Source organism: Nilaparvata lugens, chromosome 3 (genome assembly GCF_014356525.2).
Source record: "Nilaparvata lugens isolate BPH chromosome 3, ASM1435652v1, whole genome shotgun sequence".
NCBI classification, from domain to species: domain Eukaryota; kingdom Metazoa; phylum Arthropoda; class Insecta; order Hemiptera; family Delphacidae; genus Nilaparvata; species Nilaparvata lugens.
The window spans coordinates 57821733-57834950 of record NC_052506.1 but is presented as its reverse complement, the minus strand read 5'-3'; the positions used below and the strand labels follow the sequence as shown (position 1 = coordinate 57834950).

Below are 13218 nucleotides of genomic sequence, written 5' to 3'. Positions count from 1 at the left end.
ACACAGCTTTCATGGAAGAATATCAGCAGTTGAATCACATGTCACCAGTGCCTCCAGCACAGAATAATGAAAAATGTTATTTCATTCCCCATCATCCGGTTTTCAAGCCCGATTTGACCACTACAAAATTACGTGTAGTATTTGACGCTTCTGCTAAATCTACCACTGGAACATCACTTAATGAAGTATTATACATTGGTCATATAGTTCAGCCTGAACTGTTCGATATTGTTCTGCGCTTTCGCTCACATCAAATAGCCTTCATTTCGGACATTACTAAAATGTACTGTCAAATCTTAGTTCATCCCACAGACCGTAATCTTCAGAGAATATTTTGGAGATCTGATGCTACTTTACCCATTCAAGAATTCACCTTGAATACTGTAAGTTATGGTACTTCGCCGGCAGCTCTCTTAGCTACTTGTATGCTTCATCATTTGGCCGATCTTGATATGACACCCAACTCTGTTATAGCTAATGTTATAAAAAATGACTTTTACGTTGATGACCTCATTTCTGGTTCCTCTTTGGTTACAGAAGCTAACCACCTAGTTCAACAATTGATTAGTACATTAGCTCAGGGTGGTTTCGAGAACCCATTAAGTGTCAGATTTTGTTTTTACTTCAATTCCTGATTTTCTTGTTGGAAATGGTCTACTTGGAAGGTGAAAAATGTTTTTTCAACTTCATTTACAATTTCAAGTCAATTAAAGTAATTTTAAAAAAAAGTCCCAAATGGGGATCATGACACTTGAAAAGTTATTACTAGGGACCTGATACAAATAAAGATGTAAGTTCATTTTAGGCACACAGTTTTATTTTTAGAGCATAATAGTTAATAGTGATCTCATAGATTGAAAAAATGGAAGAAACAAATAAAAAAATAATAATCATGGATCCTTATCACTACTTGTTATGACACTCTTGAAAGCAGTCCATGTGGAGCCCAACATTACACTTTCCACATTGTTTTCGGGCATTTTTTTTGCAAACAGTGCATTTCCTCTGTTTTCCTTTGTCTGTTCTCTGGATAGTGTGGCCAACTGGATCAGTTCTGATCGCTTCTTCTTCTCTTTTCTTAGAACTTTTCTGAAGAGAAGGTCTTCCAGCTTTCCCAGGGTCAGAAATAGATGACTTTGAGAGATATGTTCTTGTGACACTTCTTCTAAAATCAAGGAGAGGTATTTTCTTATTGGTCATGCAATACAAAATATGAGCATTCACAATCGCAGTATCCACCAAATATGTGAAAATAGGGTAGTACCATTTTTCCCTTTGATTTTTATTTGGTACTTGTTCACAAGCCAATCCATTTTATCAACTCCACCCATAGATTTATTGTAATTGGCAATACAATGTGGTTGATCTACTTTCACATGCTTTTTTTAGTATTCGACCAACGATTCACTTTCTGAAGTGGCTGAATTCCTGCATTATTCGACATCACCTTGACATTGTTGTTGTCTTTCCAAGAAACTGCCAACACCTTACTTTTGCTATCAAAAGCATAATCATATGTCCCTCTTTCTTCCTTCTTCATAGTGTTATCACTTTTCATTGGACACTTGTTCATCATGCGTAGTTGAGCTGTACCTGTAGCACATACTTTCATTCCAGTGAGCTTCTCCATAAGTGCATACGATATGAAAAAATTATCAAAATAGAAAGAATGATTCCAGGGGTTGTCTACCATACGAACTTTCTCCATTATAACAGAAGCACCCAGGGTTGGCATCTCTCTTACTTCATTCTCAGCTTGTCTCCCTTCATAAAGCTCTGTGTGAAACAAGTAGCCAGTCTCACCACAACATAGTGCCCATTGTTTGAAACCAAACCTTATTGGTTTACCCCTAATGAATTGTTTTAGGAAGTGATGACCGAAATAACGAACCATTTGTTCATCGATGCTCAGATTCTGTGAAAAGATTCCAAACTTACAGAAGTTCTTATTCAGCTTTTCATACAATGGAGAAATTTTTATTGATTTCTTAGCAGAGTTATCAGTTGGTATTTCATTATTATCATGAAAATGTAAATTTCTTCTTATTTCAAGCCAACGATGCCTTGAAATACATTTTCGTACACAATCAGTAGACATATCCTCATCTTCACACCAATAGAGACTCTCCTGAGGAAGGGAGTGGTACTCAGAAAATAATAACACACCCAGAAATTTCTTCAGACAATCAATTGTGAATTCAAAATCATGGCGGTTATTCTTTGTGGCATATATACAACTTTGATCAACAATGTGTTGCATCAGCTCCTCATCAAAAATCATCTCAAAAATTTCAACAGGGGATTTATTGTTCAATTCTTCACAAATTTTCTTTCTATGTTCATCTTGGAAAATGTTAGGAGGAGGAGTCAATATAAAATTAGGTTCAGCTTTCTCCCACTTGGGAATATCAGAAGCCCTTGGATTCTTCTTCAGAGGATGAACGTTCTTCACTTTTGTTGTAGAATTCTTCCTTGTGCTTGTTGTGTGCTCCTCAGATGTACTTCTCATTGCTGTTGGCTGCTTTCTTCGTTTGGTAGGTGGAGTTGATGAAGCTTGAGGTCCAGATTTTTCAGCATGAGATTGATCCTTTTTCTGCAGATAATTCTTCCTCACTTTTGTTGTAGTATTCTTCTTTGTTCTTGTTGTGTGCTCCTCAGATGTACTTGTCATTTCTGTTGGCTGCTTTCTTCATTTGGTGAGTGGAGTTGATGGAGCTTGAGGCCCAGATTTATCAGTTTGAGATTGGTCAATTTTCTTCAGATGAGTATTCTTCACTTTTGTTGTTGGATCATTGCTTGTGTTTGTGGTGTGCTCCTCAGAAAAACTTGTCATTGCCATTGGCTGCTTTCCTTGTGAGGTAGGTGGTGTTGTTTGTTCAATATGAGTTTGAGTTCCATCTTCTGAGCACATAATCAGTACTAGGACTCTGCAAATGTGGGGCTACAATGTCCCATAATTGCCAAATCAATAAATCGCACTAACCCTTCTACGTCTCCAACATTTATTGAGGAAAGCCCCGTCCAGAGAAATAATAGAGCCCAACTGTAGGTTTGCTTTCTTACAAAGAATCACGATGGGTGGCTTGCTTGCAACTGGTGCCAATAACTACAGAATTTGCTCGATACCCTATACAGGTAGTTTAAAAAGATAATAAAAACATTTAAAATTAAGATGAAATAAAGCTCTAGTATGGCATCCTAACTATTCCCTAATTCTCAACTAACCCATAGCCCAATCAGCAAAATCAACTTGAATCGAAATCAAAACAAGCTCGTTTTGTCAAACATGAGGGCTTGATTCAAGATTTCATTCGCATGCGTTTTGCTCGAAATGAGTTGAATTCAAGAGTCCGTTTATACATCGTTCAAGCCAGTTTCGAGCTCAAAATGCAGGCTCTAATCAGGCTGGTGCTGCGAGCTAAAATCAAGATCGCGTTGCGAGCTCGATTCAGGCCCGAGATGCACGGTCGAATCAGGAATGAGATGCAGTCTTGACTCAGGCTTGAAACGCATGCTGGATGCAATCCCCCCATTCAAGGCCACCTGGCACACCTTTCACGAAATTCAAGCTCGATTCTATTGTGATTCTAGATCAATTAGAGTCGGATTCAAGCTGGATGTTTAGAGTGAATCAATCCTGATTCAAGGCCAGTGCAATCCAATATCAATGCTTAATCATAATTCAAATTTCATCCAGAATTTGAAATAAATCTGTAATTCTTATTATTCATGATTCAATTATTCTTCCAAACTAATGCTCCAATCTTACTATTGCCTTAATACTCAATTTCTATACTCAGTGGACATCCATACATTCTATATAATTATAGATGAAATCTATATATAATATATAGATTATATAATATATATATATATATAGACTATATAATATATATATATATATAGACTATATAATATATATATTATATAGATTTCATCTATATATAGAATGTATGGATGTCCACTGAGTATAGAAATAGAGTATTAAGGCAATAGTAAGATTGGAGCATTAGTTTGGAAGAATAATTGAATCATGAATAATAAGAATTACAGATTTATTTCAAATTCTGGATGAAATTTGAATTATGATTAAGCATTTATATTGGATTGCACTGAATCAGATTATTAATATATATTTTATATTTTTAATATTATTCAAATTGAAATATTCTTTAAAATTCTCCTGTGAATGGCAAATTACTTATTCATTCTCTCCTGTCAGGGCAGTCTATAAACTGTCTCTGTAGCTGTATTGATTGAGTCGAGATCGACCTCTGCTAACCAATAACAGCTTGCAGACTGTCCTGAGAGGGAGCAGTGCATGAGTCACTCGCCATTCGATGAATTAATTAAATCAAATCTGCTCTAGTTCAACAGCCCTCTATGCTTGCAACACCTCAAATGGAGTACAGTTCATATACATCTGAGTAACACATCAATTATTACTTTGAATATCTATTAAAATATTAAATATTATATATTAATATCTATATTAGTTTATTTTCTTTAAAGCTTAACTTCAGAGTATTTACTATATGAGCGAAAAATGTAAATAAGAAAGCATTATTTTCAATAAAATGCAATGATTTTTATTAAATATTACAAAAATTGAACTTTCAATTTATAACTAATTATATATTTTTACTTTGAACTGCTATCGTCCTCGATTTGAGCTTCATGAGGCGTAGTCTCTCTACTCTTGGTCCTGTAAAATATGAAATGTACAGTTTAGTGGGATAACTTAATAGGTTATTATGAGTAAAATATAAAATTTCTCGGTAATCAATTCTCAGAATGCTGATTATGTAGCTTAAAAACTTTTATAAGTTGGAGACTGATATACATACTGTAACTTTCAGGATAAGTTATTGGTCAAATACTCTACCTTTTGACATACATAAATGAATTTCAACCCCTCATAAGTGGTTGACTTAGACCTTCATAAGGACATCTCATTTACATTTATGACAGTTTGGCACACTGTCAAACGAGAGAATAAAGGGGAACATTTCGGGAGCATCTTTTGAAATGAAATGTAAAAATCTGGTGTGGCGCACTCACACAACTTTCCTTGCCGTTATGAAAATTGATCACCTGACGCTAATGTTCCCGCGCATCTCAAGTCTACTATTCAGTGATTTGAGCCAGCTGGTGACAGGGTAATAACGCTGGAGACACACATGAGGTCTGCTATCTCTTCATAGTGAATGATTTAATAGAATCAACAATAATTTGCAATTGAATAATCACATTTTCTCGAATTTAAAGCTTATTTTCAATTTTAGGTGAAAATGTTACTGAACATTAATTGTAGAGATTTTCATGCTCAATCTACTCCACTTGATTTTTTTTGTTTCAATTGTATCTGAAGCCTGATAATTGGGATTCTATCTGCATTGATGGGGCGGAGCTCCTGAAATTTTTACAGATATGGGACTTGTGACAGTTGATAGAGCTTATCAATTACTATTTTAGGTATGAATTTGATCAAAATCGTTGGAGCGGTTTCCGAGAAAATCACGAAAAACCTTGTTTTTGACAACATTTTCGCCATTTTAGCCGCCATCTTGAATTGCATTTGATCGAAATTGTTCGTGTCGGATCCTTATAGTGAAAGGACCTTAAGTTCCAAATGTCAAGTCATTCCGTTAATTGGGAGATGAGATATCGTGTACACAGACGCACATACACTCATACACACACACACACACACACACACACACACACACACACACACACACACACACACACACAGACCAATACCCAAAAACCAGTTTTTTGGACTCAGGGGACCTTCAAACGTATAGAAATTTAGAAATTGGGGTACCTTAATTTTTTTCAGAAAGCAATACTTTCCTTACCTATGGTAATAGGGCAAGGAAAGTAAAAAGTACCAAACAGATTACTAAATAAATAATCAGTTTTTCAATGTGTTTCGTTATTCATCAAAAAAAGTGTTGTTTTAAGTTTTATTACTTTTATCAATCATTTCTATAAAAACTAAAACTTCAATCAGCCGCCATTTTTGATAAAAGTATCATAGAACATTTTTATTGATGTCGTCATTCTTGTTTTAAAAAGGCCTTTAAAACTATGAGCCACACAATGGGTGTTTACATTTTTAATATTTGAGTTACAAACCCTCATTTCTTCAAAAACTAAAACTTCAATCAGCCGCCATTTTGGATACAATTATCATAGAACATTATTATTGATGTCATCTTTCTTGTTTTAAAAAGACCTTTAAAATGATTAACCACACAATGGGTGTTTACATTTTAAATATCCCAGTTACAACCCCCAAGTAAACACGTTATGTGGGGTTGGAACTTGGTTGTACATTAAAAGGTAGAGTATTCTATCAATAACTGATCCTGAAAGTTACAGAATTATATCTACAACAGTCTCCAAATTATTGAAGGGTTCCCATACATATGACTCACTCTGTATATGTGCATATGTATCGTTGAATTTCAAAGGTTGTTGAAAAACTGTGTTTGAAGGAGGTTCCGTCTTTGGGTAGCAGTGATTGGACATTGGTTGCAAAAAGGCAAACATGTAGAAGAAATTTGAAAAGAGTATTGGGAGCAAGCGGTGAAGTGTACGAAACGATGAGTTCTTCTTTGATTCAAGTAACTGATTTGCAATTTCTCCACATGTATTGGGACTACTAATTTATGATTATTCCATACTTTCATAAAAGAAAGCCTTTTTGACATGATTGTTTTATTCACAAATAAGTTTATTGAATGAACTATTTTCATTTCACATCATATTGGACACTTCAATTTTCTATCTGTAAGTCAAATATTTTCTTGGATTTTTATTTTTATACTTTGAAAACATGATCAATAATAATAATTTACTAATGATGAATTTTATGATGAATATGTATGTCATTGGCCTTTGATGATACTGCTATTTCCTTATAATTGGAAAAAACTCAAGAATAGTATAATAGTAGGTTGCCTTGATCACATAAGACGCGTGGAGACCGCAGCCTGCTATGGTGTGACGTCATGCTGCGACCTCTCGCCCTGGCTTAACATGCATTCAAATGTAAAAATGCCAACTTTGAGCCCTCATAGCAAATCAACCATCAACTTTACATAGAAGTGATTGACATCAAAATGTTCAGCATTTTATCCCCTTTGAAACAATATCAAACTAATTTTCAGTAAAAATCCTATAAATGTTACCGGCGAGTCTAAAACAAATCGTTTGAACACACAATTTGATTTGATAATACCATTTCAAATACGTTTTTGTACTTTCTATTAGTTTTTTCTGCATCGTTTTAGTTCTTTCTCTTAAACAGATTCTATTCTCATTTAGAAATTTTATCCTTATGAAGTCTGTGGAAAGAACTAACAGCTTCTTTAGGAATTTCAGGATATTAACGTTATTTTATCAACAACTCCTGAAACATAGCAATGCGAACCCATCAACGGTTGCCTAGCTTTATCACAAAAATAAACAGTCTAGATAAGCCCTAAGAATATATGAACATCATTTAAACATTATAAAGATTTTTATTTATCCCAATTATGATAAAAAAATAGATAATCATGACTTTTAATGACTTTAATGCTGTTATTTTATCAAAAAATAAAGCGCATTACACTACTGTACTGTAAAGTAGTTGAATAATTTCATGAATAATTAATGTTATATTATTTGTGAATAATATATGGTATTTCCTTTGTAAATTTGTGTCCCATGAAAATAATCAATAAAATATACTAATAATCGTCAATAATAATAATAATACTGCACTGAGCAGAAACAAAAACACAATACAAGAGCAACGTGTTGGCACTACGCTTTCCAGTAGACAACTGAAATAATTATTAGTAACCAGACAGTTCAACGTTCTAAAAATAACTTGTAACCATGGTGAACAGTTCCATGATTTCGCTAAATTGGTTCTAGGTATATGTCAATTAATAAAGTCTTAAACAAATATCATTAATACAAATGCTTGCAACTAGCATTCCGGGCGACGATACAACTATCAATTTTCACAAACAATTGTCAAATAATAAACAATCATTTTTAAATATTATTGGACGACCAGCATAAAATTAAATAAGTTCGCTTCATTTTGTCATATTATTGTTTAAAATAAGTCCAAAACAAATAAGTTACCAGCCTTTTCACAAATATGAATAGGTTTTACCGATTGAATATAGTGATAGATTCAAGGACTTTCTACACTTTTCGAAATGAATTAATGTTTTCAAAATACACATTGATGTGGAGCTTGTTTCTTTCTGAATTGAATAGCATATTCATATTTTTTATCAATACAGCGGTTTTTATGTGAGGAAGTGATATTTGACGCGGTGTTTTGTATGTAATTCTTATGGGAAGCCGGCGTTTGCCACGTAGGCTCATGCCATCTCATCCGCGTATGTAAACGCGATTGAGGCAACCTGCTATACACTATCCTTGGTTTACACTCACCATTCTATATAAAGACCGAGTGGCACATATATGTGTCACGAGTGAAAAAACCCTGAAATTTGAGAAACTTGAGGAATTTAACGATCTTCCAGAGTAATTCAAATTACTGTTAAGGAAATATTCATTTCAACAGGTGATATGATTTGGAATGTGTGGAGTATTCTGTATTAATTGACTGGTATATATGAAGTAAACCTAATTTTTTATTGGGAGGAGTTGATTAGTCATGTCGCACATATATGTGCCACCCAGGAGCGAATGTGCTATTCCTTTATAGTCGAATATATGACATTTTTGGTTATGTAAATATGGATGTTACTTATTTTTATTGTATGTTAATTTTTATATGTTAGCAAGGTTAGCGTTTTAGGCAATATTTACACTGCACTGTAGTAGATAGCCGTATTTGTTTTTCAAACCATACCTGTAGGTATGTAAATAAAAACAGAAATTCAAGTACCCATTTTAAAATTGGCATATTTCTTTTTAGAAATAAAAATATTAGAATAATATTATTTTTATTTTTCTTTGATTTCTATTCTCAAGTATTATTCAAAAGTAGCCCTAAAGAAAAAAGACTATAGGTATGTTTTATCCCAGTAATGCGTTCACACTAACTCACTCAAAGTTGCAACCATATTAGTCCAGTCAATATAGACATGAAAAAGAGGGCCTGCTAGTAATTTATATTTTATTTCTGATTTTTATACCTATATTTTTTTAAACATCAATGAAAATTAAACTTGAACTTTCAGCAGTAAAATTATAAAAACATTTTGGGACATATTATTCATTATCAAAATTTGGGAATAAAATAGTTTTGGGCAAAGCCTGCTATTCTTTCCAAATTATATTTTTATGATTTGTGATTGTATCCACAAAAGGATAAATAAATTCAGAACCAACCAATATTTGCATGATAAATAATTGTCTTGTTCTATATAGATACAGAGTGGCCCAAAAACCTTGTATTTTCAATAAAATGGATATTTTCAGAAAATATTTTTTTAATAGTTCAACAATACTATGAAGAATCTATCCTCTAAATCTCAAGGATTTATCTTTTATCGAATTTTAAATGTTCTGTCCCAAAAATTCAAACTTTAGGCTCTCATATCTCAAAAAGTAATGATCGGAAAAAATGTTTTCCTGAGAATACCTTTTCATTTTGATAGGTTGATGATATACAAACCGAAAAACTTTGAAAAATATCACCAGTATAAATTTTATTTTTAGCCTTTGCACAACCTTAAACCGACTCTAGCCGCGGTTCACACTTCTGCCAGTTCACTCATTCGTCAAACTTCTTATAACATATCCAACATTATTGAGATTTATTGTGACTTAAGTCTCCAATATGGTTCTTTGGAAATTACTATACTAATTTGCAGCTTGTTTTACAATAAATTTTTGCTTCATATGAAATTAAAAATCTGAGCCTATTCAATTATAAAGTTATCATTTTAAAATTTTAAAACTGCTTTAGTGATTAGGAAATAGTATAGTGCAACTTACTGAAAATGGTTTCCATCAGATGTAGAAAGGAGTTTTAAATCTAAAACTGTAGTTGGCAGCATATTCGTCTGTCATGGTGGATTTTGGTATATGCGTCTGCAGTTCTATTCCCACCTTTGCCTGAAATCAAATGATACATTAAATGTATGAAAGCGATTTTCTAATTGAGAGGAATTTTATAAGTGATAGTAAATGATATAACAATAAACCAATACAAGAGAGTTTTCAAGGACCTTACATAGTACTGAACTAATTATCAAATTGTAGCCTATCAATAAGAATGATTGCTTCTATTTACAATTTATTTAAAGTATTTATCAAGGGGGTTATTTTATACTGGTCATATTGGAATAAATATGGTTTCATCTAATCAAAATATAAAAAAAAATTTAGTTCATGTCCCTAACAAAAATGTAACTATAGTCCCTAATAAATATAACTAATAATTAGTAGGTGGTGTTATGAATAGTTCTATTATTGTAACATTTTACAATAGCTTCTTTTATATCATAACCATCCATGATATTGAATCAATCTATTATAATATTACTGAATCATATAATCACTAGCTTAAAATGTATTGAATCATGAAATTAAAACCACTAACTTGATAGTTTTTTACAAGTTTGAAGTTAACCAACAATGGTAACAGTTTAATCAACTATTAGACCCGGTTGCACAAAAGCCAGTTAAATTTTAACCGTGATTAACTTCACGAGAACCAATCAGAGAATGCGTTTTTGATAAAACGGCTTCTCTGATTGGCTCTCGCGGAATTAATCACAGTTAAAATTTAACCGGCTTTTGTGCAACCGGGCCTCAGTGTTTGAAAATGATAAACATTCAACTTATACACACTAAAAATTGCAATTACTGTTATATTAGGGTTATTAATAGGGCTTGACATAAAATCTTAAAACTGCTCCAGTAATTCTTGAATATAGGCTATTGTAGGTAGCCTAAGTTTGTTTGTTAAGGTTACAAGTAAGTTTGTTTATGTATGTTGAAAAATTTGATTATTGGAGGAGATAGAGTGCAACTTACTGAAAATGGCTTTCATCAAATGTAGAGAGGAGAAGAACTTTTTTCAAATCTAATCCTTGGCATCATATTCATCTGTCATGGTGGATTTTAGTATAATATGTATCTGCAGTTCTATTCCCACCTTCGTCTGAAATCAAATGGAACATGTATGAAAGCAATTATCTAATTGAAAGAAATTTTGGCTAAAGTGCACGTCCAGTGCCAACATACCTGTCATCAAATTTTTGGTTGGGATCGATTTAGTAGGCCTATGATATTTTGAGCACAAAATCAAAAAATTAAACGGCGGTCACTATTGTTTTCAAAATAAACTAAGTTCAAAGTAGCACAACTTTACATGCATTTAACCTATGCTATAAGTAGCAACCATAAGTAGCTAAGGTTAGGAAAAGCTTTAGGTTAATAAAGCTTAGGTTAGGAAAAGCTTTGGGTTAGGAAAACTCAGATTGGGAATATCATAATTTGATGATTTCAATAATAAAATGGCTGCTACTCATAGGTTAAATGCATGTAAAATTGTGCTACTTTGAACTTAGTTTATTTCAAAAACAATAGTGACCGTCGTTTAAATTTGTGATTTTGTGCTCAAAATAGCATACTTAATAATCGATCCCAACCAAAAATTTGATGACAGGTATGTTGGCACTGGACGTGCATTTACACCGAAATTTTGAAGTAATAATTTAGTATGGTTTTAATAAATTGATAGTATTAAAACAATAAACCAATACAAGGGAGTATTTAAGGACCTTACATAGTACTGAACTAATTATTAAATTGTAGCCTATCAATAAGAATGATTGCTGCTATTTACAGTTTATTTAGAGTATTTCTCAAGAGGTTGATTTGATACTAGTCATATTGAAATAAATAATGTTTTATCTAATCAAAATACTGTATTCAAAAAGTTAATTAGGTCAAATGTAACCATAGTCCCTAATATGCCTATAAATAACTAATATTATTAGTGGGTAAGCCTATTCTGGTATTAGCTTTATTATTGTAACATTTTACAATAGCTTCTTATATCTTAAACATTCATAATAATTAAATCAATCTATTATGATACTACTGAATCATATAATCACTAGTTTAAAAATTATTACCTAAATCATAAAATCAAAACCACACTTGATAGTTGTTTTACAAGTTTAAGGTACCAACAATGTTAACAGTTGGTTAAATCAACTGTTTGGGTTTAAAAATGGAAAAAATTAACTTATACACACTAAACATTGCAATTAATGTTGTATCAGGGTTATTAATAGGGCCTAACATAATTATTTACCATAGTGCTTTTAAAAACAACATGTGCTTTACAAATTTATCTGGGGAATAACGCTTTGCCAAAACTAGGCTAAACAGCTTTGTTTAGTAGGTAACTTCTGTATGCTATTAAACTTATCAATAAATATCCTAGACATAAATGAATGATCTTACCTTAATTTAAGACCTTCAGCAATCAAAAATTATCATCAACTTGATGATGCGATAAAATAAAGGATAAACAAACAATGAACGAACTTCACCTTCAACTACTGAAAACTGAAGGAGACAGGCACAGGACATCTTTAATGGCTGTCGCTCAAGCGCAGTAGTGCACAAGCATGAATCACCCCGGGAGTTTCAAAGTTATTGATATAGACAATCTTTATTGTTAACATTAAAACAGTCCATATTTCTGGGACGGATTAATGATTTCTTTATGGGGGACATTTGAGCTTCCACTGAAATAATGTTGGAATCAATAAAATAGTACCTAGTTTATTATTATTTGAATTTAAAACTTGAAAATTATTTCATAGGCTTGGTGTGTGACATGATTTTTAGCACAAACTGGAATCTAATTTGAAAAAATGATATAACTTTTTCAATTTTGGATGGAAACATTTGAAATTCTAGGACAATGTTTATAACATGAACAGAATCGTTAATTATTTTTTTCAAAATTCTCCATCATCAATTACCAATTATTTAAAATTTTAAACGTTAGTAGCCCGTCAACGGCCCGTCTGACGGGATTTTTGCATTGAGAAGAAGTGCTGGAAATCTACTTCTGTAGCCGAATAAGTGATAAAAGACTGCTTTTTTGAACATTTTTAGGAAACTTAGAAATCGATCAAATTTTTTCCAAGTCCTATCTGGATTAAAATTAGCGCAAAAGGTCTATTATATCATCAACAGTACGTTGTA

General features: G+C 32.5%; 1 long non-coding RNA gene across 2 annotated transcripts; it reads right to left on the bottom strand.

The window, feature by feature from the left end:
• Nucleotides 1–4566: 4566 nt before the first annotated feature.
• Nucleotides 4567–12617, bottom strand: LOC120350504. 2 transcript variants are annotated; one of them, XR_005570816.1, is made up of 4 exons: nt 12466–12617; nt 11026–11152; nt 9982–10101; nt 4567–4705 (listed from the first exon to the last, which is right to left on the bottom strand). It is a non-coding gene; the product is annotated as an uncharacterized LOC120350504 (long non-coding RNA). The 2 variants fall into 2 exon arrangements; XR_005570815.1 differs by lacking the exon at nt 12466–12617 and having other exon boundaries at nt 11026–11278.
• Nucleotides 12618–13218: the final 601 nt, after the last annotated feature.